General features: G+C 43.9%; 1 long non-coding RNA gene across 4 annotated transcripts; it reads left to right on the top strand.

Moving 5' to 3' along the window:
- The first annotated feature begins 1,953 nt into the window (after window positions 1–1,953).
- LOC120403634 lies at window positions 1,954–24,777 on the top strand. Of its 4 annotated transcripts, none has more exons than XR_005597627.1 (4): window positions 1,954–2,143; window positions 8,141–8,300; window positions 9,823–9,955; window positions 24,259–24,777. It is a non-coding gene; the product is annotated as an uncharacterized LOC120403634 (long non-coding RNA). The 4 variants fall into 4 exon arrangements; XR_005597628.1 differs by lacking the exon at window positions 9,823–9,955 and adding an exon at window positions 3,061–3,181; XR_005597625.1 differs by lacking the exon at window positions 9,823–9,955.
- The last annotated feature ends 435 nt before the right edge of the window (window positions 24,778–25,212 follow it).

Raw genomic sequence — 25,212 nt, 5'->3', positions numbered from 1 at the left:
TGTGTGAAAAGAGAATCTCCATTAGTAGTATAGGAGGATGGCACATTTTCAGTCTGGTTTATGATGTACACTATTTCTGATTCAATCCAACAGAGGTATGTGAATACACTAGTCATTTCATTTAAAATACATTTGTCATATGATAACATGACATATCTGAAGATTAGATATGTTGGACGGCCATCTATAATTGTAATAAATACATAGATAAATATGCTAATTTTCATAGATGGGTAAACTGAGTCACAGAAGTTAAATGACTTGTGCAAATTCTATAGCAGAACCAAGAACAGAAACCACAAGTCCTGACTCCCACTTGCCCACTCTTAACACTAGACACACTCCCTCTAATGACACTACAAGCATCAACTGTTGTAATACTGTGTATTCCATATTGTCTTAAATTCTTTGCTGCTGCTGCTAGGCCTGGTAATCCTAAACATTTTGACTGTGATTCTTTGCAAGTAATACTGACTTCATTTTAAACATACACCCAAAATAAAATTGAAACATTTCCCCTTTCCACTCATCACCCCATTTAAGCTAGGGGAAAGTTTTATATTTATGCATGATGTTCCTGACAAAGGAGTACTTGTGTTGCCGTGAATAGTGCAATTAATTTTAAAAAGTGCATGATACTGCCTATGGGAAGTTAAAGCTTCTGCTTATTTCTTATTCATGAAGTCACATTTTCTGGTTTCATTTGCATTAAGTAATTTTTTTCTACTTCTTTCTGAGCTGTCAAATAAATCTATTTCTCCTGCAATATTTTGCTCTTAAAGAGAGAGATGAGTGAGCAATTTGTATATATGTAATGCCCTGAACTCATTTGTTGCAGCCAGTTTTAATCATGAAATTCATACACTCAATGTACCTATTCTGTTCTAATTTGGGTATACAAGAATTGCCATAGTGAGAAATCCATCCATTCTTGCTGCCTTTCTCTGAACCCCCTTCTAGGTCAGCAATATTCTTTTTGAGATGAGGTGATTGTGACCCAGGGACTTCTTGCAGAGGGCACAGAGAGTAAATAGAATTTTACAGGGATCCTCAGAGTCAGATATATCCATAATAATTCACCAAAAGGTGACATGCTGTCTTGAACTATAGCCAGTTGCCCCACTAGTCATCATAATCATTGCAAAATGTATGTACTAATGATATTTAAGGAGTTGTGTGTCTGTATTGAAAATTATAGTCTTAAGGCAGGTAACCAGGAGGTGACATGTCTCAGGTTCCTTTTGGGCAGGGGATAACAGATGCTTATCTCATTGTGTATTGTCCACTCCACAGTGATGGAGTATTTGCATATTGATGCTAATCAAAAGATTGCAAAATCAACAAGTGAGGAAAGCCACAGGGGAAAAAAAATCAGCAGGGGATGATGGTTATGAAAAAGAATAGAGACCTATCCTGATAAATCTAATGGTACCAAGAGACAACTGGCATCTTTCACCAAGGAGGCAAGCTGACTGTGGCTTGCCTCATGATTGGAAGATCACAGTCAAGCCTGACAAACTCTGGAAGGACTTTTATGTCTTAGAAGAATTCTCACTCAAAGATCTAGTTAAGTACGCCTAGGTTCTAGAACAGGGGTGGGCAAACTCTTCGGCCCAAGGGCCACATCGGGGTTGCGCAACTGTATGGAGGGTCGGGCAGGGAAGGCTGTGCCTCCCCAAATAGCCTGGCCCCCTCCCCCTCCCACTTCCCGCCCCCTGACTGCCCCCCTCAGAACCTCCAACCCATCCAACCCCCCTGCTCCCTGTCCCCTATCCACACCCCCGCCCCTTGACAGCCCCCCAGGACTCCCATCCCCTATCCAACACCCTCTGCTCCTCGTCCCCTGATCACCCCCTCCCAGGACCGCACTCCCAACTGCCCCCCTGCTCCCTGTCCTGACTGCCCTCCCGACCCCTATCCACATCCCTACCCCCGACAGGCCCCCCGGGACTCCCACTCCCAACCCTCCCTGTTCCCCATCCCCTGACCGCCTCCCCAGAACCTCCACCCCCTCCTCCCTGACTGCCCCCCAGGAACCCCTGCTCCCTTACCCAACCCCCCAGCCTCTTACCAGCAGCACGAGCTCACAGCCGCAACACCCAACCAGAGCCAGCTGCATTCCCCGCGCTGCCCAGCGGGAGCGGTAGGCCAAAGTGCAGCGTGCGCAAGGGCGTGGCTGCGGGGGAGGGGGGACAGCAGGGGAGGGACCAGGGACTAGGCTCCCCGGCCAGGAGCTCGGGGGGCCAGGCAGGATGGTCCCACGGGCTGGATGTGACCCGCGGGCCATAGTTTGCCCACATCTGTTCTAGAATGTGTGTTATGATTTTGTTTTATGCATAACCATTTGTTTCCAATACTTCTACTTGCTATCCCTTGAATTTCTATACTTCGTTAAACTTCTACTTGTTTTCCAAAAATCACCACTGGGTGTCAAGTGGATTGGTGATTTGAGGTGTGACTGGTAAGATGGGCTGTACCGCTTGTTTCGAAGCTGCACATCTGTGATTGCTGCTAGTGTCCACAGAACAGGGACCAAACACACCAGGGAGACTCTCAGAGGGCTTGAGGGTTAAAGTGTCCCTATCACTAACTTATAGAGAGAGTGGGGCCAGCATAGGCCTAGAAGAGAGTGCTTGTGTTAACCATGGCCAGAGGAGTTGGGGAGCAGTCTGTGCTTACCATGAGTTAAGATTTTCTGACACTAAGGGCAGATAGAAGAGAGGTGTCAACACTGGCTATCTCCAGGAAGCATCAAAGTGATCAATAATGCACATTATTTTTCAGATAAGGCCATTGCACCACTGATTTATATAAAGCTATTATAATATTCACCATATTACAGTATTAGTCACCATCCCACTCCTTATGCATCCTAACAACTTGTTTATGGTTTTCACACAGCTGCTCATTGAGCAGAGGACTTCCTGGAGCTGTCTACAATGATGCCTAGGTCCCTTTCCTGAGTTGGTATTCTGCTGTAATATCACTATGCTGTAGAAATGGTTTTAAACTGTTTGGGCAAAATAGCTAGCACCAGCATTTGATTTTTTTTCCCCTCAGATCAGATGCATTAAGGAACTGACTCAGAACCACAGCTGGGTAACTTAACATCAAATTTCAAGGCAATCTGAGTAACCATGTGGATTTTAGAGCACTTAAAAGTCCAGCTTTAAACAGAAAGGTAATCTATACCTTAACTATAGCAGACCTGGCTGTCCATTGTAATACAAATAAATTGCAGTGGCTTACAGAACATCTAGGACCTTACACTATCAGGCTATTTTACACCATTATCATTCATGGTTGCAAACAGACTTCTAACAAACCTTGAGGAGATGTAATTAATCATAATTAACATAACCTCAGATACATTTCAAGCTTTTGGTCCTCAGCTCTTTATTTATGGGCCTTTCAAAGTTGTTCCAGTACATTAATTTTTCAATTTTTAAGCAAATTACAACCAGAGCCTAGCAATTACTAAAAGAATCTACATTTCCCAGTTTATAAATACAAGCAAGGCTAATGCACAATGTTAGTTTTCTAGACTTTTTAAGAAATATATTGTATTATATTCAAGCCAGATCTTCAAAAAGTGACTAGTTATAAACCAATGTATCCACAACAGATAACCCGCTTGAGATGCCTTAAAAGGAGCCGGATTTGCAAGAAGTGCAGAGCCCACGAAATGAGACACAGAATCAGTCACTTTTGAAAATCTGTGTTTATTTACACATCATTTGTGGTAGAAAATAACTAAAGTACAGTAAAAATTGGGAAGTACGCTTACAAGAAGTAAAAACTGGTACAGAAATATATGAAGGAACACAGGGGCATTTCATGTCCAAGTGAGAGTGCCAGGATGCTAATGGCACAGGGATTTGTTAACAGGTTAGGGGACCTTTCATATCTAGCTTGTCAGTATGAAACTATACTAAGGTCTAAAAGTTGGAACCATGGAATGGCTATTTGGGAATTTACCTGAATTGATCTCAATAGATTTCTAAATGAACAGATGTCTGCACACAAAAGCCACCATCTCAACTGACAGTTCAGCCACTTAGAAATTTAAACAAAAAATACTCCAGCTACTAGAAACCACCATAGCAGGGACTGTTTTGCTGGGGAGAAAGGGCCACTCCTCTCCCAAGGGGGGCCTATTCTCAGTCAGCCCCTAGGCACTACCATGTAAAAGATGATTAAATGAAAAAATTGAGTGAAAATTTTCAAAAAATTTCCTGTATCAGAGGGGTAGCCGTGTTAGTCTGGATCTGTAAAAGCAGCAAAGAGTTCTGTGGCATCTTATAGACTAACAAATGTATTGGAGCATGAGCTTTCATGGGTGAATACCCACTTCGTTGGATGCATGACAAATTTTACTGTTTACCAACCAATGCTAACTGGCATCCATGTTAGCAATGTCAGCAGACAGGCGAGGGATTGGAATGGTACAGTTCCTGACTTTTAATTTGGTTTTGCCAGCATCCTTGTAAACTTGACAACCTTCCTCACCAGCCTGGGGAATCATCATCCACACCCAAATTAATCCTTAACCCTTGCATTTGGAGCTGTTTATTGTCCAAATAACCCATACTCCCACAAAAGAAAAGAAAAGCCCCAGCTGGGGCTTTCTGCTTAGCCACAACTCTCAGAGCTTCCCACGTGGAGACTTCCTTCTTCAGAGATACTGTACAGTAGACTGTCCTATCCAGCAGCATCTCTCTTTACAGTTCCAGTCCTCCTTAGCCTCCTTCTTGCAGCTCTTTATAGGGAACACCTGTTGCCTTCTCAGCTGGATCGGATTAGTTAATAGTGATTGGCTGGTCCCAGGCCCTTAAATGGACAGGCCACCTAGAGTGTTGCAGTCCTCCTCTAGCAGCTCTGACATCCTCTCTTCCAGCTGGTAGAACGGAGTACTGTGACTGTCTATTAGGAGTTTGCTGGCTATCACTCTTGGGTTGGTTATTTAACAAGTCACAGTATATTAAAAATACATGGTAATGGTGAACATTGCAGATTCTTTATGATTAACTTAAGGACCCAAGAGCATTTTATAGGCAACTCACAGTACAAACAGTACATGCTCCATGCCCCAAAGACCTTACAATATAATGGTCAGATACTGTCTAGCCCTTGCACAGTACAGTGTGGGTCATAAGCCTCCCCCCACCCCACTTCCTTGTATAGACTATGTAATAATCACACAGTTCTACCCAAGTACAGCATCACAAAGTGAGCACTGGCCGGTGGAGCTGGCTAACTGTTCAGAAACACCACGTGAAATGCTGTAGCAGCAGCAGCATCTCCCACCAAAGACTGTCAGTCAGTGGGACAGGGCAGCTCTTTGCCATCGCTTACGTTGGGATTTGCCTGAATAGCACAATCTAGTCCCAAATGGCACCCAGCAATGGTGCGCAATGCAATGTTTAAATGTACATTTAATATAAACCTGGAAGGTTGTATCAGCTGCTAAGGAAGGTCATAGAGAAAACAAATTAGCAGCTAGGAAATGATCCTCTCCCCAAATCCTCATGCACCAGCCCAGATAAAAAGAACTTCCACAACAGCACCCAAACTAGTAGCTGGGTTGGACTATCTGAATAGGGCAGCTTAAATCACCCAGTTTCCAAATGCAGCTTCAAAGGATGAAGCTACACCCTACTGGTAATTTCAGGCCAAGTCTCAATGGAAGTTAGGTTGCTACCCTGCATAACTCTAGTGGAGATTTCTTTCCTTTCTCTGGCCAAAAAGGTGTGTCATTGATCATATGAATGAGCCTTCAATCCAAACAGAGCTCCCCAGCCCCCCAAATATGGTTGTGTATCCACTACAGACAAGTTGCTGTGGAAAGTGCAACACCCTTATTAAGTAAAAGCAAATAAAAAGTCACTCTCCAGTCACTGAAGCCCATCCTTAGATTAAATCCATAAATTCTGAACCTCCTCTTTGCCTGTAAGTGTTAAACTTTTTTTTTTCTTGCTTGTTAGAGTCTGGCCACAAAATCAGTAGAAATCCTGTGATCAATATGAAGGTGAGGAGTAACCACTGGCCAAAAATGCAGGGCAGTTAATCATAACCTTATCTTTGTGGAACAGTAAGTAGAGGTCTTGACCTAGCAGGGCCTCTAATACCGCCTATCCAAGGAGCCAAACAAATGCCCATTAGAGACAGAATTGATAGGAATTGATAAATCATGCAGTACAGTTCAGCACAGAATAAAAAAATAGAATTAAGCCAACTCCTTGTTTTACCAAGACTACAAAGCATAGTACTGTCCTGGGAAACAGAAACCCTTAATATATTCTCTAAAACAGATAGTCAGTGGAATTGTAGATTATCTGGTGTGGAAGCTACCTAGTCCTACTTTCTGCTATTTTTCTTTCAAGTAGACTAATTTTCCTGAGTGTGAAGGTTAATTTCAATTCTTAGGTATCTCTTTGAGGGTCATGTAAGGAGATGGTATTTCCAGCCCTAACTTAGATAATGTTACTAAACTATGTTGCAGAATTCTTTCCAAACCCAATTATTTCTTACTGGCCACAGAGACAAAAACATTATAGACCATTAATGCAGTAGTTAGTTCAGCCTTGTGACAAGAGGAGAAATAGTTATGAATTATTATTGCTACCAAAAAAACCCAAACAGAAGAAACTTGGAGAAAATACAAACATCAATGGACAAATTCAGCCCAGGCTAATACAACTTAACTGGAAGTTGTACACATCCATCTACGTATGGAATAGTCAGGATGCTTGTGATCCTAGCATTATGGGGGGAGCCCAATGCAGCAGTAAAACAGACTAAAATTTTCAAATGTAGGTGCCTAAAGTTCAACATACAAATCTATATTTAGACACCTAAACAAAAGTGGCCTGATTTTCAGAGATCCTGAGCATCCACAAGTCCCACTGACTTCAGTAGAAACTTCAGGTGTTCATCTCTGAAAATTGCACCTATTTGGTGTCTAACCAAGTTTGGCCAATGAGCCCAACCTTGCAAAGCACCATTTGTTTTCACTTACTTAAGCTGCAAAGATCAAAGTCAAGAGATGTGGAAGGAAAAATACATAAGAGTTTGGAGGAATCCAGATTTTAGTTTATTCCACCGGAAGGCAGAACATGGCTCTATGCTATTAAAGTAGAACACTCTACCACATTCCTGATCACATTTCCATCAAAGAAAAGGGAAAGTTTATTTGGGCAGCTGGGTGAGATTCTGAATAAGAAAATACAAAAGAAAACTGAAATTTTAAAATACTACCTGCCATTTAATTTCACCTGCTGAATTACTGACTGAATATCATCGTGTATCCAATTCTTGCATTATTTAACCTGCTTAGTGGGATCAAGCAGCATATCAGTATATCCTTATCACTGCTGATCTAGCTAACCGCTCACATTCGCTTGTGCTTGTCCCTAAGGCATGTGGGCACAAATGCTGAAGAAGTGTTAGACTATAATAAAGAAAGCTATATTTTCTTTTATCTGGTACAAATTTCTGCACACAGACTTATTATTTTTCTAATACGACAAATTCTGCCTGCATCAGAGACATGTTGCCAACCTGCCACGATCACGAGGGTTGTGCCTGATCAGCACGAAAGAGCAAATTGCAATAGTCCTCATCTTGAATAGGGCGGTGTGCCCTGCAAGAATTTTACATAAAGCTAGGGAGTTTTTCATATATAATTTAGATATTTTGAAGTTTGGTTTTCATTCCAAATTTGGTACAAAACCAGAGTTTGAAATTCTCTTTGAAAAGGAATCGAGCCCCTGCTGCAGGGCAGTCTACCTGGCACACTGCCCCAGGGTCATGGATTCTGATCGCCTGGGCTGGCAAGGAGCATGAGCCTGGGAGCTGGGACTCCCAAGCCTCCTGGCTTCCTATCAACCTACCAGGCAGGCTGCCGAGAATCCAAGAGCCTGGAAGCCACAGGAGCCTAGGCTGCCAAGGAGCAGAAAGTGAGGCATCGAGTCTCTTGGCTCCTTGCCAGCCCACCAGACAGACTGTGGAGGAGCCTGGCAGGTAACTTGGCATGTTTTGTTGCAACTTCCTCTCTGCAAAACATGTAGACTGATGAATCAGCAAATTCTGACCAAATTTTTTAGTCAAAATCTTTTTCTAATTACGTTCTGGTTTCCAGCACTCCACCTTTATCTGACGGGTCCGTGCTGGGTACAAGAGGGAGCACTACATACTGGAAAAGATAGTCTGCAATCAGCATCTCCATATTTAAGGACTGGGAGCCATGAATTGCATTTTGGCACTTGAAAAGCCACATTTTGGGCATTCCTACTATAGAGGTTAGTAAAATAGCAATAGGAAGCACTGAATTCATTCAGCGTTAGCAGCCCAGCACACACTGGAGACATAAGTGTAAGCGGGATACAGCCCCCACTAAACTGAAATAAAACTAGTTAAATGTTTCTACATAATTCGATTCTTGATAGTGATGATCCTTTGGGGACTTAAATGAGACTACTGTTAGGATATTTACCAACAACATTTTACTCCTCAAAACTTTAATATTCCTACAGAACATTATTCCCTATTCATGACTTTCTATTTTACTTTTTTATTATTATTATTAATTAAACAGGTTGGGTGAGATGTTATGAATTTAAGATATTAGTGAGCTACCACAATGCTGATGGCCGCTGCATTTCTTTTTTCTGCTTTTGAACTGAATAAAATATGAGCTTGTCAGAGAACCACATAACAACCAATTCCCACATGTATAGTGTCTAACTGCCCAATTTTGACTACTACGTCCTTCTGTGCAACCCATTTTCTAACCCCCTGCTGTGGTAATTTAAAGAGAGACTAGATTCCCCAACTCTGCTAACAGAAAGGCTTCATTTCAATACAATTCCTGTATCAAGCACACTGCTTTTCACTTCGTTATTCAATGTGATCTTTGAAAAGCCAAAATTACCCAGGAGGCAATTTTCAAATTTCATTTAAAAAAAAAAAAGGAAAAAAAGGGAGAAGACTGAGACCAATACCAGGAATGAAGAAAACTGTGTCAATATCATATTTGATGAGCAAACGAAGGATGCTCTGATTAGCAGATATAAGTTTTGTATCACTCGGACTTGAAATGTAGTCCAAATTGGAGTCATAGTAAAATGTGGGTAGTTGGTTCACCACCATTAAGCTCATATCACAAGAATGGCGCACATGTTTCTGGGCACATTTTGCCAAATGCCCTGGCAGAAAAGCTGTTTACAGATCATCAACAGACAATTAGCCTGTTCTCTTGGCTCTACTTAGCAAAGTACAAAGGATAGCACGTGGGTGAGTGCATGGAAGAGTGCATACCTTGAGCCTGATTCTACATGTTCCCTGCAATACTGAACTCAATATGCATTCAGGTTCACAAGATTACATGACTAGATCCCTTTGAGTGCAGATCTGAAGGAGGCAGTAATGCCTGAGCCTTAGGAACACCACACATCAATGACAACTGCAGCGTAGTGTCATATTCCACTCCCAGCTACATTTTCTTCTTCGTTTGGTTTCAAAACAGAAACCATATACAGTATTTGGAAAACCGCCCAAAGTAGTTTTCAAATGAAGGGAAATAAACAAAAGGATTTTTGATTAGAAGTGATTCAGAGGAATAAAAAAAGGATATACGTCTCTGAAGGGTGATGAATACTGGAACACAGCTACAACTTGTGATAACATTTAACCCCTTGCCCTCAATTTAGAGCCTGTAAGACAGTAAATGAATACCAATGTGTCAATAAATGAGGACAAACACAAGCCCAAATATAATGACAAAAACCTTTCCCCCTAACAATACTGCTCTTTGTCTCTCAGATTGCAGAAGTGCATGGAATTGAAATTCTTTCATCTGCTGGCTTACGTAGCCTGTAAAGAGTTAAATCAGCAAGAACACTCGAGCACCTGCGGCACCCAGCTCGTCTGCTCTCCCAATATAGTGGCCCTGCAGGTCATTGCTCTTTAAAATCTGTCTGCTAGCACCAAACCAATATCTGTCATCACAGCAGCTGTATTACACAGCAGTTGGCACAGATAAAATAATTCTCTGTTAAGAGGATTTATAAAATATGCAGAACATTAACTAAATATATGCAGCTATTGGTTTTAGTTCATTTTATTTATTTATTTAGCAAGAGGCTATTGCTCTATAAGAAGCGGGGCCCTGGTAAACAGGTTTTCCTTCATTTGGTCAATCAAGGTTTAAGTGGAACAAGTGCAGATCAGGCAAAATAATCAAAGGACAACTACAGAATGAGAAGTTTTAATAGTCCTTTCCTGACCTGTCAGTTTTCAAACATAAAAAGCTCACTGATGGGAGCTGAGGGTGCTCTGCACTGGGCAGAGAATATGGAAATTCAAACTAATTATTATTCATCACATTAACCAGTACTCCAGTGCCCTTCCCTGCCCACTAAAATAAAATTAGCAGCTATTCCAGGATCCATTAATTATCATTTTGTCTGTAAATCAGTGGAATCCCTCTAATAAAGGGAAACTGTTGAGTGTGGTGGTCCAAATAGTAAACCTACCAGCTGCTTGGACCACTTTTCACACCACTGCATGGTTCTCCAATTAAAGCTGCCACTTCCCAGGTTCCCTTCCCTAGCATCACCTCCCTCTGGCTCTAGTCTACGAACAGGCCACTTTTCTCTGATGCCCGCACAGATATAGGTGCATTTATATTCATCTTTTGTTCACTCTGCAACCCGGTCACGGGTCTTCTTGGCATTCCCCTTTGGCATCGGTATCTGCAGTTTTCACTTGGCATGGAATGGCTTGAGCAGCAGGGGAGCTTTTGGGGGCGCTGCAGTAGCCAGAGCATTTCAGAGGAAAGAAAAGCCAGTCTAAAATGAACTCTAACAGTGGAAGTACCAGCAAAACCTTCTCCAGGGAGCAAGTCTTATTTGTGTGTGGTTAAGGTAAATTTAATATATATTAATATTGGGAGGGGAAATACCCTCCCAATTTTTATTTATATATATAAATATAATGCAGAGCATTACAAATTGGGAGGGTATTTCCCCTTTTAGTTTGCCTTTGATATCTGCAGTAAGGTTGATGAACACTGGCACATGCTTTTCTGTGCACCTGAGATGGGCATCAGTCATCACAGATCGTTCGTGCCTCTGCTTAATTAGCAGGAGCAATTTGCTTCTGATCACCCCCTACGCTACGTGTTTAAGCAGACTTGGCCTTCCAGTCAGGGGCTAAGTTTCATTTTCAACTCAAATTAGAGGATGCTGAAATCCATCATCATCATCTCACCTCTCTGCACAAGGAGTCAGCTCTTCTCTCTCAATGGGGTGAAATGAAAATGGGCTTGGTTGCCTAGAAACCTGAGTGATCATCTTCTAGGTCAAAGCAACTTCTGGCCTGTTGATTCAATGAGAGTGAGCTGAGAGTAGGCTACCAGGATACCACCAGCCGCTCTACCTCTGTCACCAGCCCTGGAGCATAGGGGTGTTTGCCACTTATGGCAGAAAATGTAATTTAAAGCCAAAATGTGAAAATGCTCAGAGCACATTTCTTAACATTAAATAAAGTGACTACATATGCTGCTGTAGAACACTAAGTTAGGAAAGGACCTCTTCCTACTGTGTCACAAGAGTTAATCTGTACACTCCAAGCACCTGATCCTGCTAAGATTTACTCACCCATTTGACCTTACACACTATGAATGGTCCCATTAATTTCAATGGGACTACTCATACCATGCAAAGTTAAGCACAGTTGTCAATCTTTGCAGAATTGGGGCCCAAGAACACAATATTTACTTCAAGATCCAACAGCCAGTTTCAACAAGATCATTTTAATATTGGAATTACATTATTACTATTACTACTTCTAAGAACACTGGATGCAGCTGCGCAACTAAGGTTTGCACTTAAACCAGGGATATAATCTCTTTGTTATGCATAATAAATATACAGTAGAACCTCAGAGCTACGAACATCCAGAGTTACGAACTGACCAGTCAAACACACAGCTCATTTAGAACCAGAAACACACAATCAGGCAGCAGCAGAGACAAGTAAAAAAAAGCAAATACAGTACAGTACGTGTTAAATGTCAACTACTAAAAACTAAGGGAATGTTTAAAAAAAGATTTGACAAGGTAAGGAAACTGTTTCTGTGAGTATTTCATTTACATTAAGATGATTAAAAGCAGCATTGTTCTTCGGCATAGTAAAATTTCAAAGCTGTAGTCAAGCCAATGTTCAGATGTAAATTTTTGAAAGAACCACCATAATGTTTTGTTTAGAGTTATGAACATCCTCCATTCCCGAGGTGTTCATAACTGAGGTTCGGCTGTACTCTTTCCTTCCCAAAATTATAGCATTTATTCTCTGAGTATGTCATAAATAAACAGATAGTTAAGGGTTAAAGTGTGTTTTACCTGTAAAGGGTTAACATGCAGTACCTGGTGACCACCTGACCAAAGGACCAATCAGAGACGAGATAATTTCAAATCTCTGTGGAGGGAAGCCTTTGTCTGTGTTCTTTGTGGGAGAACTCTTTTTGAATCTAAGAGAGACAGTCATGTCTCCAAGCTCTCCTGGAGTAGTTTCTACTAATTAATAGTGAGTATTAATTAGAAAGGCGAATTAGTCTTATGATTTGATTTCTATATTTGCAATTGTGTGTTTGCTAAAGGAAATGCTTTATTCCTGTTTGCTGATTTTGCTTTGACTGAGAAAGGGGGGAGGGGGAATTCTCTCCAGAGATTGATAAGGTTAGACCCTATGAGTGTCCAGCTTGGGCTCATAGAGATTCTGTATTTTCTTTTTAGTCTTTAATAAATTCTTTTCTTTTCTATTAAGGACTTGTTGGTCTTTCCTTGGGTGGATTCTCAGGGAAAGAGAAGGGGGAGGTATCCCTCTGTAGTTAGACCCCGTGTCTCTCCTAGGAAAAGGGAGGGGGGAGGAAGCAGGGGGAATGGTTTGTTTCTCCTGGGTGTAAGAACTCCATGGATTTGGGGCTCTTGGAATCCCCTAGGATTTTGGGGAAGGACTGTGTCTCAATCCACATTTAATGATTGAGTGGTGGCAGCCTACTAGATCTAAACTAAGATTTTAGTTTAGAGGGAAGCCAAGTCAGGTCCCCACATTGGAGCCCAACAGTTCCAAGTGGGGGTGAGACCTTTGACATGGTGGCATGCGGGTCCTCACTTTGAAACCGGCCAGTTTCAAGTGAGGGTAGACCCATGACATGGTGGCAGCGGAGTTTCGAACCCATTGTTAGAAGAAATCTTCAGCCAGGTTGGCTGGAGGGAATTGAGTTTCCAGCAGGCTTTGTTGGAAGCAGTTTTTCTTTTGGGTTGCTTGGACAGGCAGCTTGAGGAAAAAGCAGTTTTCTTTCGGGTGGCATAGAAAAGCACCTTGGAGGAAAAGAAAGTGTGTGCATTCCTTAGGTGGGGGGAAGTGCCCTCACAGGTTTGCTGGGGAGATAAGGAATCTCAAGACAGAGGTTTTTAGCTCTGGTTGCAAGGAGGTGTGTCCCTCCTTTGTGTGATCAGGATTCCTTGGGTGGGGGGAGGTGCTCCTGGGAGCTCACCCCGTCCAACAGGGAAAACAGGTTTGAGGGGGGGGAGAGAGAGAGGAAAAACTCTTCCCTAGAGGTGTGTCCTTCCTTTGTGATATCAGGTATCACTCAGGATTCCTAAGGTGGGGGGAAGTGCTCGACAAAGTACATTCCCATCCAGCCAGAAGAACAGGTTTGGGGGGGGGGAGACAGAAACCCTCCAGCCAGATTTTTTTTCCCTGTGTCTTTTGAAATCCTCTGGAGCCAGGGAATACAAAACCCTGAAAGGATTTACTACACTTTTCTCGCAGGTACTAAGTAGGACCAGCCGGTCAGCTGGGCTTATTAGTACCACAGCTCACAAGGAGAGGAAGATTGTTTTTTTGGAAACAGATTTTCAGCTGGGTTTAGCTGGGGGAAATAAGGTTTTCTAACGGGCTGTGTTAGAAAAGGATTTTTTTTCTTCTTCTTTTCTTTTTTCTTTCTGTCCGCTTAAAAACAGCTAGGAAAGAGGTGCAAGTTTTCTAGGAGGCTTGTTAGAAAGTACCCCCACTGTGAGGTCCTTAGCAAGTGCTAGAAACAGGACAATCCAGTTTTTTTTTGGTCTTCTCAGTATATCAGCAAACAGCAGCTACACAAATGCAAATGAAAAGTTTTGTTTTTTTTTCTATTCAGTCTCTTCGTGAATAGAAAGGGTTAGGAATTGGGGAAACCAATTCACTGACTGCAGAGGGGTGTGGCCAACACCAGAAGGCACTGTTCCCCATCCCAAGAAATTTCCCACCTACATGGCAGGTGAGGACACTGAGGCCTTCTTGAAAAGTTTTAAAAGAACCTGCCATGGGTACAGCATCCCTAAAGACCAGTACAAGGACTGGTCAGGAAAGTGGACTTTTGCTGTCTATAACAATTATTCCATCCCCATGCTACTGGAAAAGACTTGGCCAACCATGTGCAGCTGGCCAAGAGTGGGGGAGTGGTCACCTGCAGCCAGGCCGAACAAGCAGGCACTCCCATCCCTGTTCCTGAGCCATCCACCAGGACCCTGTCTGTGTTACCAGAGACCCAGACAGAGGTGGTGGAACCGGATCCCATGCCAACAACTACAGCAGCCATAGTACATCCAGTCCCAGGACCGGAACTGGAAAAGCAACCAGCGGCAGAACCAGCGCCAGCACTGACGCCAGCGCTTGCAACTCCACCGCCAGGGGGCGCCAACGGGCCTAAACTGGCAGAAGCAGCAGACAACTCTACCCAAGAGGCTCAGCCAGAGCCTAAAATATCACCTTGTGCACCAGCGGAGAGCGGTTCACAGTCAATAGAAACAACCTCATCACCTACATCGCTCCCAAAGGAACTGGTGTCTCCCGCCTCAAGGGAACAGTTCCAGACTGAGCAGGAAGCCGATAACAGCCTTAAGAAAGCTTTGGGGCAACCCACCGCCTCTCAGCTCTTCTACCCAATTCCAGTTTGTTGTAAAACAAGGACTTTTATATAAGGACATTCTTTCTGGTAAACACCAGAAAGGCCAGCATCCTCAAAGACAGTTGGTAGTTCCAACTAAGTACTGGGACAAGCTCTTAAGCTTGGGCCCTGACATCCCAGTGGGCATTCTGGGGTCAACAAAGCAAAACCAGGTTAAAAACATTCCTTCCACTGGGAGGGGATGGGCAAGGACTATGCCAAGTATGTCCGCTCAAAGGCATACAAAGTGTTCTTCAATGTCAAATATCTTGTTGTTACATACTTAGTAGTATATGTAATAGTGCATGTGTTTTGTTAATCTGTTTATTTTAAAGTTCTAGAAGGAAATCACCGCCAGTGTGGTTCCCCCACTGTCTGCGATTTGGGGGGCGTGTCATAAATAAACAGATAGTTAAGGGTTAAAGTGTGTTTTACCTGTAAAGGGTTAACATGCAGTACCTGGTGACCACCTGACCAAAGGACCAATCAGAGACGAGATAATTTCAAATCTCTGTGGAGGGAAGCCTTTGTCTGTGTTCTTTGTGTGAGAACTCTTTTTGAATCTAAGAGAGACAGTCATGTCTCCAAGCTCTCCTGGAGTAGTTTCTACTAATTAATAGTGAGTATTAATTAGAAAGGCGAATTAGTCTTATGATTTGATTTCTATATTTGCAATTGTGTGTTTGCTAAAGGAAATGCTTTATTCCTGTTTGCTGATTTTGCTTTGACTGAGAAAGGGGGGAGGGGGAATTCTCTCCAGAGATTGATAAGGTTAGACCCTATGAGTGTCCAGCTTGGGCTCATAGAGATTCTGTATTTTCTTTTTAGTCTTTAATAAATTCTTTTCTTTTCTATTAAGGACTTGTTGGTCTTTCCTTGGGTGGATTCTCAGGGAAAGAGAAGGGGGAGGTATCCCTCTGTAGTTAGACCCCGTGTCTCTCCTAGGAAAAGGGAGGGGGGAGGAAGCAGGGGGAATGGTTTGTTTCTCCTGGGTGTAAGAACTCCATGGATTTGGGGCTCTTGGAATCCCCTAGGATTTTGGGGAAGGACTGTGTCTCAATCCACATTTAATGATTGAGTGGTGGCAGCCTACTAGATCTAAACTAAGATTTTAGTTTAGAGGGAAGCCAAGTCAGGTCCCCACATTGGAGCCCAACAGTTCCAAGTGGGGGTGAGACCTTTGACATGGTGGCATGCGGGTCCTCACTTTGAAACCGGCCAGTTTCAAGTGAGGGTAGACCCATGACAGAGTACAACATGAATTTTCTGATAATTACAAGAAAATCCATAATTAAGCTTATGAGTTAAAGTTTATTTAAAAAAAAAGTCAATCATTTTATAAATTTAGCATCAGGTGTCAGACTTTCCTCTTCTCTCTTTCTCATAAAAGATCTCAGTAATGGAATAAAATTGAAGTCTTCAAGACTCCCATATAGCTAAAACTCACTGAAATCATGTGTCTTGGCTACATTTGTAGTGACCCCATGATGGGAAAAATATGAAAAAAAATCTAATGTCTTTACGGTACAGCATAACTAACAAGCAGAGTTAAGGTTGTCTGGGTGCCCTAACTATGTATGCCCATACATTAACAAATTAAACTCTAAAGAAATCCAAACACAAGTCTGAAATTCCTGGGTTTAACAACACTTGGTTTGGAGGTAATTACAAGATTCCTGTAAAGTGTTCCCGCCCCTCCAGATTACCAATATGTTCTGAATCTTAAACTTCATCTCAACATACCAGTAGTTTTCTCTGGGAATTGGATTCAGAACCCAGTGTACTAGGCTAGAAGAAGAAGAGCTGCCTTGTACTATGTAAAGTCAATTATATTTGTGCAAAGCAGGGGTAAACTGCTACCAAATAGAACAGTAGCCTTCTACCTTAACTTTGCACATGAGAATTAAGCCAAAGGAGCCTGATTCTCCAAAAGGTATAAATTTGATAGTGAGGGTAATTAACCACTTGAACTATTTACCACAAGCAATTCTTATGTCAAAATAGAAAAACATCCAAACAGATCTGCTCTAGGAATTATTCTGGGTAAGTTCTAGGGCCTGTGTTATACAAGAGGTCAGACTAGATGATCAGTGGGTCCCTTCTGGCGTTGGAGTCTATGAACCCATTGTCTTATACCTTGCTTTATCATTTATTCCTCTGCAAAATGGAGTATAAATGCTGCCAAGTCAGGTGGATAGTCTTTTTTAATCAGTTTACTCTCACCATTTTATAGTGGCAAATGGTTATACAACATGCAACGGAGTGGAGAATTAAGCCCTAGATCCATTCCCACAACAGCTTGCAATTTAAGGGCCTGATCCTGCCATTTTTATTTTCACAAATAGTCCAATTGTGGTCAACATAAGTTTTTTGGATCAGATCCTTCAGACCTATGAAAGCTGATTTGAGCCACTCTGGTGTTCCCAAGGCTACATCTATACTACCCGCCCGGGTTGGCGGGTAGCGTTCGACTTCTCGGAGTTCGATATATCGCGTCTCATCTAGACACGATATATCGAACTCCGAACGCGCTCCCGTCGACTCCAGAACTCCACCACCGCGAACGGCGGTGGCGGAGTCGACGGGGGAGCCGCGGACTTTGATCCCGCGGCATCTGGACGGGTGAGTAGTTCGAACTAAGGTAGTTCGAGTTCAGCTACGCTATTCACGTAGCTGAACTTGCGTACCTTAGTTCGACACACCCCCCCCGCTAGTGTAGAGCAGGCCCAAGTGGTTTCACAAACCAACTCAGCAGGCAGGTGGGAGATTCAGGGATATAGCCAAGCAAAAGCAATGTGGTCAAGATGACAGATCTGTCTGACCCCTAGCTGCTGCATTCAGCATAGATGTTCTGCACATAAAGAGCTCCTTGGATGAGTGGTCCATTGGTTGGGAGGTTGTCAGAGACTCAGAAGACATAGGTTCAATTCCCTGCTCCACCACAAAACTTCCTGTGTGATCTTGGGCAAGTCACTTAATCTGTGTCTTCACTGGCAAAAAATGTGTTTGTAGAGCAAGAGAGCTACCCCAAGTTAACTATCTTACTGTAAAATCCTAATATACACAAGACACAAATAGTTTTTACATCAGTGTAGCCAGTCAAGATCAACACTATACCCTCCACGTGGGGTTGTTCTTGACTACACTGAGGTAAAAACTATCTGTGCCTTGTCTTTCTAAGATTTTACAGCATGATGAATGTGCCTTTTACAGCAAAATTCTATTTTTGGCAATAAAGACAGTCTCAGTTCCTCATCTCTCACATGGGGATAAGAGTACTCCCCTGCCACACAGGGGTATTGTGAGGATAAATACATTCAAAATTGTTCAGACACTCCGGTAGTGGGAACCATAAGTACCTAAGATGCACAAATGGAAGAAGGCACAGAAGGGAGTGTGGGAAAAAGACAAGACTAGGTAGCATGAAGGAGTGAGGTAGGAAGAGAAGGATAGATAGGTAGGAAGGTACTAAGTAGTGCTAGCCTTTACGAGCCAAGGAATAGGAACTAGAATTTGTAATCAGCTACCATATTCAATATAACAGGGCAGGATATTTCAGCAAAGTTAAATTTAATTCACTCTGGGCATTCTCAATGAAAGACTGAGGTAGGAAGAAAAGGCATTTTGTTTTACTCTTAATTTTTTCCTCTTTCTCAAAATATTTTATTCCTCTGCTTCTGTACATTTAGCAGCTCCATAACAAGAATCTTGCAGGGGAAACCTGACCGGTTCCCCATCCCTGCCCTGAAACTAAATCACACAGTATGGGTCAGAAGAAGGACACAGAGGGCTGGTCTCCCCTGGGGGGGGGGCGAAATCGATCTAAGGCCTGGTCTACACTAGGCGTTTAAATCGGTTTTACGAGTGTAAAACCGATTTAACGCCACAACCGTCCACACTAGGAGGCACCTTATATCGATTTTAATGGCTCTTTAAATCGGTTTCTGTACTCCTGCCCGACGAGAGGAGTAGCGCTAATATCGGTATTAACATATCGGAATAGGGTTAGTGTGGCCGCAATCGACGGTATTGGCCTCCGGGAGCTATCCCACAGTGCACCACTGACCGCTCTGGACAGCATTCTCAACTCGGATGCACTGGCCAGGTAGACAGGAAAAGCCCCGGGAACTTTTGAAATTCATTTCCTGCTTCGACAGCGTGGAGAGCTCATCATCACAGGTGACCACGCACAGCTCATCAGCACAGTTAACAATGCAGTCTCCTGAGAATCGAAAAAGAGCCCCAGCATGGACCGCTCGGGAGGTAATGGATCTGATCGCTATATGGGGAGATGATTCAGTGCTAACAGAACTGCGTTCCAAAAGACGAAATGAAAAAGTATTTGAAAGAATTTCTAAGGCTATGACTGCTAAAGGCCACAGCAGGGACTCCGTGCAGTGCAGAGTGAAAGTTAAGGAGCTCAGACAAGCCTACCAGAAAACCAAAGAAGCAAACGGAAGGTCCGGGGCAGGTCGAAAAACATGCCGCTTCTATGCTGAGCTGCATGCAATTTTAGGGGGCTGCGCCACAAGTACCCCACCCCTGACTGTGGATTCCGAGGTGGGGGTTGTAATCTCTGCCATGTCTGAGGATTATGCAGACGGGAAGATGAAGAGGAAGAAGAAGAGGAAGACCTGCAGAGAGCACACAGCACTCCGTGACCCCCAGCAGCCAGGAGCTTTTATCACCCTGACGGAATTACCCTGCTCCCAGCCCTCGCAAGCAACTATTGCAGAGAATGACGCCCTGGAAGGGAGCTCTGGTGAGTGTACCTTTGCAAATAGCAAACAGTGTTTTTTAAGCAAGCCTTTTTTAATGATTGATTTGCCCTGAGGACTTGGGATGCATTCGCAGACAGTATAGTTACTTAGAAAAGTTTGTTAACATGTCCGGGGATTGAGAGGAAATCCTCCAGGGACATCTCGATGAAGCGCTCCTGTAGGTACTCCAGAAGCCTTTGCAGAAGGTTTCTGGGCAAGGCATCCTTGTTCTGCCCACCGTGGTAGGACACTTTACCATGCCATGCATGTAGCAAGTAATCAGGTATCATTGCGTGGCAAAGCATCGCAGCGTATGGTCCCGGGACTGCTGGCATTCAAGAAGCATCCGCTCTTTATCTTGTTCTGTTATCCTCAGCAAAGTGATATCGTTCAGGATAACCTGGTTAAAAATCAGGAATTTAAGTAAGGGGGGTGGCCATTTTTCTACTGGGTTCGTGGAATGCAGCAGCTTAAAAACACTTTCCTGCACGTAGCGGCGGGGGAGGAGGGGTGAAATGCCGATGATCTTTTCTGTTTGGTCACCGGCGAGGCGAGAGTCCCCAAGCTACCGGACACGCAGGGGGTGGGGAGGGGAAGGTTGTTGATTAGCAGGAGCTAGCGTGGTATTAGCCATGCGTTGGGGAGGGTAAATCACTGAGACAGTGGCTTACCATGGCCGCATGCAAGCTGAATCCTGATGCCTGGACCTGTGTCTGTGAGATCTGTAACCCCAGAGATGCAAGCAGTCACTATTAAGATGAAAAATGCGACCTTGTAGGGAAATCACATGTGCTATGTAAGGTGAATAGTGCTTTTCACTGTGAAAGAGTATAACCATTGTTCTGTAAAATGTATCTTTCTAAATATTTATCTCCCTCATGCAGCTGCAATTTTTCAAGCGTCCCTCCTCCATCCCAAAGGCTAGCACAGATAAGGCGGAGGAAAAGAAGACGCGAGATGAGATGTTCTCAGATATTATGGAAGTTACACGCAATGAAAGAGCTCATCTGAATGAGTGGAAGGACGTGGTTTCAAATTACAGGAAAGAGGCCAGTGAACGTGAGGACAGGAGGGATGAACGTGAGGACAGGAGGGACAACCGAGATGAGAGGTGGCGGCAGGAAGACCGGCAGGAAAATCAGCGGTGGCGGCAGGAAGATCAGCGGTGGCGGGATGCAACTCTGGGGCTGCTGCGTGATCAAACTGACATGCTCCGGCGTCTTGTGGAGCTTCAGGAACGGCAGCAGGATCACAGAGTGCCGCTGCAGCCCTGTATAACCACCCTCCCCTCACCATGTTCCTTAGCCTCCTCACCCAGACGTGTAAGACCGCGTGGTGGGAGGCTCCGTGCACCCGCCCACTCCACCCCCGTGGACAGCCCAACCAGAAGGATGCCGTTACTCTGAATTTTTTTTTAATGGCCTTCTCCATCCCTCCTTTCCTCCTCCCAAAGCACACCCTTACTTCTCTCCCTCTTTTTATAATGAAAAATAAAGAATTAATGCTTTTAAATGAGAGTGACTTTATTTGCATAAGTAAGCTGTACTCGAAGGGGAGGGGAGTTGCTTACAGGGACTGAGTCAATCAAGGGGTTGGGTGTTCATCAACAAACACAGCAGTCACACTGTACCCTGGCCATTGATGAAGCTCGTTTTCAAAGCTTCTCTGATGCGCACCGCTTCCTGGTGTGCTCTTCTAATCTCCCTGGTGTCTGGCTGCGCGTAATCAGCGGCCAGGTGATTTGCCTCAGCCTCCCACCCCGCCATAAAGGTCTCCCTTACTCTCACAGAGATTGTGGAGAATACAGCAAGCAGCAATAACATAGGGGACATTGGTTTGGCTGAGGTCTGAGCGAGTCAGTAATGTGCGCCAGCGAGCCTTTAAACGGCCAAATGCACATTCCACCACCATTCTGCACTTGCTCAGCCTGTAATTGAACAGATCCTGACCACTGTCCAGGCTGCCTGTGTATGGCTTCATGAGCCATGGCATCAAGGGGTAGGCTGGGTCCCCCAGGATAACGACAGGCATTTCAACATCCCCAACTGTTATTTTCTGGTCTGGGAAGTAAGTCCCTTGCTGCAGCCGTTTAAACAGAGTAGTGCTTCTGAATACGCGAGCATCATGAACCCTCCTGGCCATCCCACGTGGATGTTTGTGAAACGTCCTTGTGATCCACCAGTGCTTGCAGCACCATTGAAAAGTACCCCTTCCGGTTTACGTACTGGGTGCCCTGGTGCTGCGGTGCCAAGATAGGGATATGGGTTCCATCTATCGCCCCCCCACAGTTAGGGAATCCCATTGCAGCAAAGCCATCCACTATGGCCTGCACGTTTCCCAGAGTCACAACCTTCGTAGCAGCAGCTTAGTGATTGCTTTGGCTACTTGCATCACAGCAGCCCCACAGTAGATTTTCCAACTCCAAATTGATTCCCGACTGACCGGTAGCTGTCTGGTGTTGCAAGCTTCCACAGGGCTATCGCCACTCGCTTCTCTACTGTGAGGGCTGCTCTCATCTTGGTATTATGGCGTTTCAGGGCAGGGGCAAGCAAGTCACAAAGTTCCATGAAAGTGCCCTTACGCATGCGAAAGTTTCGCAGCCACTGGGAATCGTCCCACACCTGCAACACAATGCGGTCCCACCAGTCAGTGCTTGTTTCGGCCCAAAATCGGCGTTCAATGGATAGAATCTGCCCCATTACCATCAGGATCTCCAAAGCGCCGGGCCCGCGGTTTGAGATAATTCTGTGTCCACGTCCTCATCACTGTCATCGCCGCTGCCGTATCCGCCTCTTACTCGCCTCGGTTCGAAGGTCCTGGTTCAGCATATACTGCACGAGTGCACGAGGTGTTTAAAACATCCACGATTGCGGTATGGAGCTGAGCAGGGTCCATGCTTGCTGTGCTATGGCGTCTGCACGGTTCACCAAGCAAAAAGGGCGCGAAACGGTTGTCTGCCGCTGTCAGGGAGGGAGGGAGGGGTGAGGCTGTACCCAGAACCACCCGCGAAAATGATTTTTGCCCCATCAGGCACTGGGATCTCAACCCGGAAATGCCAAGGCGGGGAGGCTGCGGGAACTATGGGATAGCTACGGAGTAGCTACCCACAGTGCAATGCTCCAGAAATCGACGCTAGCCTCGGACCGTGGACGCACACCACCGATTTAATGTGTTTAGTGTGGCCACGCACACTCGATTTTATAAAATCTGTTTTACAAAACCGGTTTATGCAAATTCGGAATAGTCCCGTAGTGTAGACGTACCCTAAGATACGCAACTTCAGCTACGTGAATAGCATAGCTGAAGTCGAAGTATCTTAGATCGAGTTACCTACTGTCCTCACGGCGCGGGATCGACGTCCGCAGCTCCCCATGTCGACTCCGCTACTGCCGTTCGCATTGGTGGAGTTCCGGAGTCGACAGGAGCGTGTTCAGGGATCGATATATCGCGTCTAGATTAGATGCGATATATCGATCCCCGAGAAATCGATTGCTACCCGCCAATACGGCCGGTAGTGAAGACGTACTCTAAGTAACCGATCCCCTTTCTTCAGAGGGAGCAACATCAGTCTGGTGAACTGAGCAGGTTACTGTAGGAAACCCAGTATGTGTAAAGAGTGGCAATTGGACCGAGGTTCCACTTACCAGCTATCCTACGCAAACAACTGTTGTGTTCAGAATCATATTCCCATATTACTGCCAATAGATTTCTGAGGAAAATATTCTGAATAGCAAGTGATCTGATTGCTTCAGCGACAGACCATGCCCTGCTCAGCACTCAGCTAGCCCTGCTTTGGCCTGAGCTGCTGCTAGGCTCTCTCCTGCCTCTAGAATCATGCAGGTCAAAGAGATGAATCTCCACCCAGCCCCTAGTCTCCCTCTTTGGACAGGGAGAGAAAATAGCCCCCATGGCCTGCCCTCCTTCCTGCATATCATATGTGCTCCATTAAAATGCAAACAAAGAACTGCTTCTAAATTCACCCTCATGCTCCACAAACTTCTAGGGATCATTGGTAAGAGCTACCCTGAGAAACACTTCTCATGTAGCGTATCCTGATGTACTAACGGCACGTAAATATCCACACAGCCAGACACGCTCACTCACTCTCTCTGCCTCCGGCCACAGCTGCACAAATGATTCCCAACAGCTTCCTGCCCCAGAGTCTCTAGAGACAGCATTATCAGCACATTACCAGCCAAGAAGGTGAAAACAAGGGAATGGAACTAGTAAGTGGTGGTGGGGGGAATAAAATGAAAGATACACAGCAGCTGCTGAGTGAGACTTGATTTTCAGCTCTAATCTCAGCTTGTGCAGTAGTCTATGGGGGAGAAATGCCACAATTTGCATGACAAGAGCCAAGTGAACTGAATGGTGGCAAATCAATTCTGCAAAAGGAGATAAGGCAGAATATACCTAATGTATTAGCAGAAAGGTAGACATTCAATTCCCATAATGTCAGATGATATTGATTAAAAAACTGACACTTTTTTATTCCTCCTCCACTTAGGCCTCAGAAACAACAAAGCCTTATAAAGACACGTTTGTCTTACACCAATGTAAATATACTTCAGTGTTAAAGAGGATGATGTAAACTCCACCTCCATTAAAAGTGCAGTCCTAGGAACTTGGAAAGGCTGAACTGTCTAGCGTGTTATAAAGAAGCAAGGATATTGAGCTCACTAATGAGTTCAGTGACTAACTTATATCTGTCAATGAAGGGACTGCAAAAAATTCAGCTGCAAAGATGTATTGGAATTTAATGAATGTGATCACAAATGTTCGGAATTTTTTAATCTTTGAACAACTTGGACAAAAAGTTCCCTTATCTTCTCTTTGTAATAACCACACAATCCTCCTTTGGCTCACTGAGTAGCCAGGGGCTGGGGGCACAAGAATTGCCTAGAAGGTATTTTTTAAACACACTGATTATTGAAGAGCTTTTTTACATTCAGTTAAACAAAAGCCCCCTTCTTTCTTTTCCCCATTCACACATGGTTCCCTAAACTTGGACATGCTTGGACTTTATCTTTAATATTGCTGTTGAATTTAATAACCTTCACTGTAGCTGCTGAATTTAATAAACTAGGAGATATTCTAAAAATGTGCACCTGTCTTCTGTAATTAAAAGCAATTCTCTTCATCTCTAGCAAGCACCCCAATTTAATTATCTCATTGAACAGTCTAATTTTTAAAGCAGACATTAAATCTGTATCTGATTTATTGATCTGACAAGTTAAGTGTATTGCAGAAGAAAAAAAGTGAGGGTGCGATCAGTTCATAAGGAAAAAGTGTTGGGGTAAATGGAGACAGGAGAGAGAGGAAATTCATGAAGAATACTTGAAAAAAAATCTATAGCAGTTTTAATAAAAATCAATCCCATCTATTTTATATTGCAATATTTCTTTGACAAAGAAGTTTAATTATTAAGCTTAATCATTATTTACAGTGTTACATGACACCA

The sequence above is a fragment of the Mauremys reevesii genome, linkage group 4, assembly GCF_016161935.1.
Source record: "Mauremys reevesii isolate NIE-2019 linkage group 4, ASM1616193v1, whole genome shotgun sequence".
NCBI lineage: Eukaryota > Metazoa > Chordata > Testudines > Geoemydidae > Mauremys > Mauremys reevesii.
Note: the sequence above shows the minus strand (reverse complement) of the source record. Positions and strands in the feature narration are given on the sequence as shown.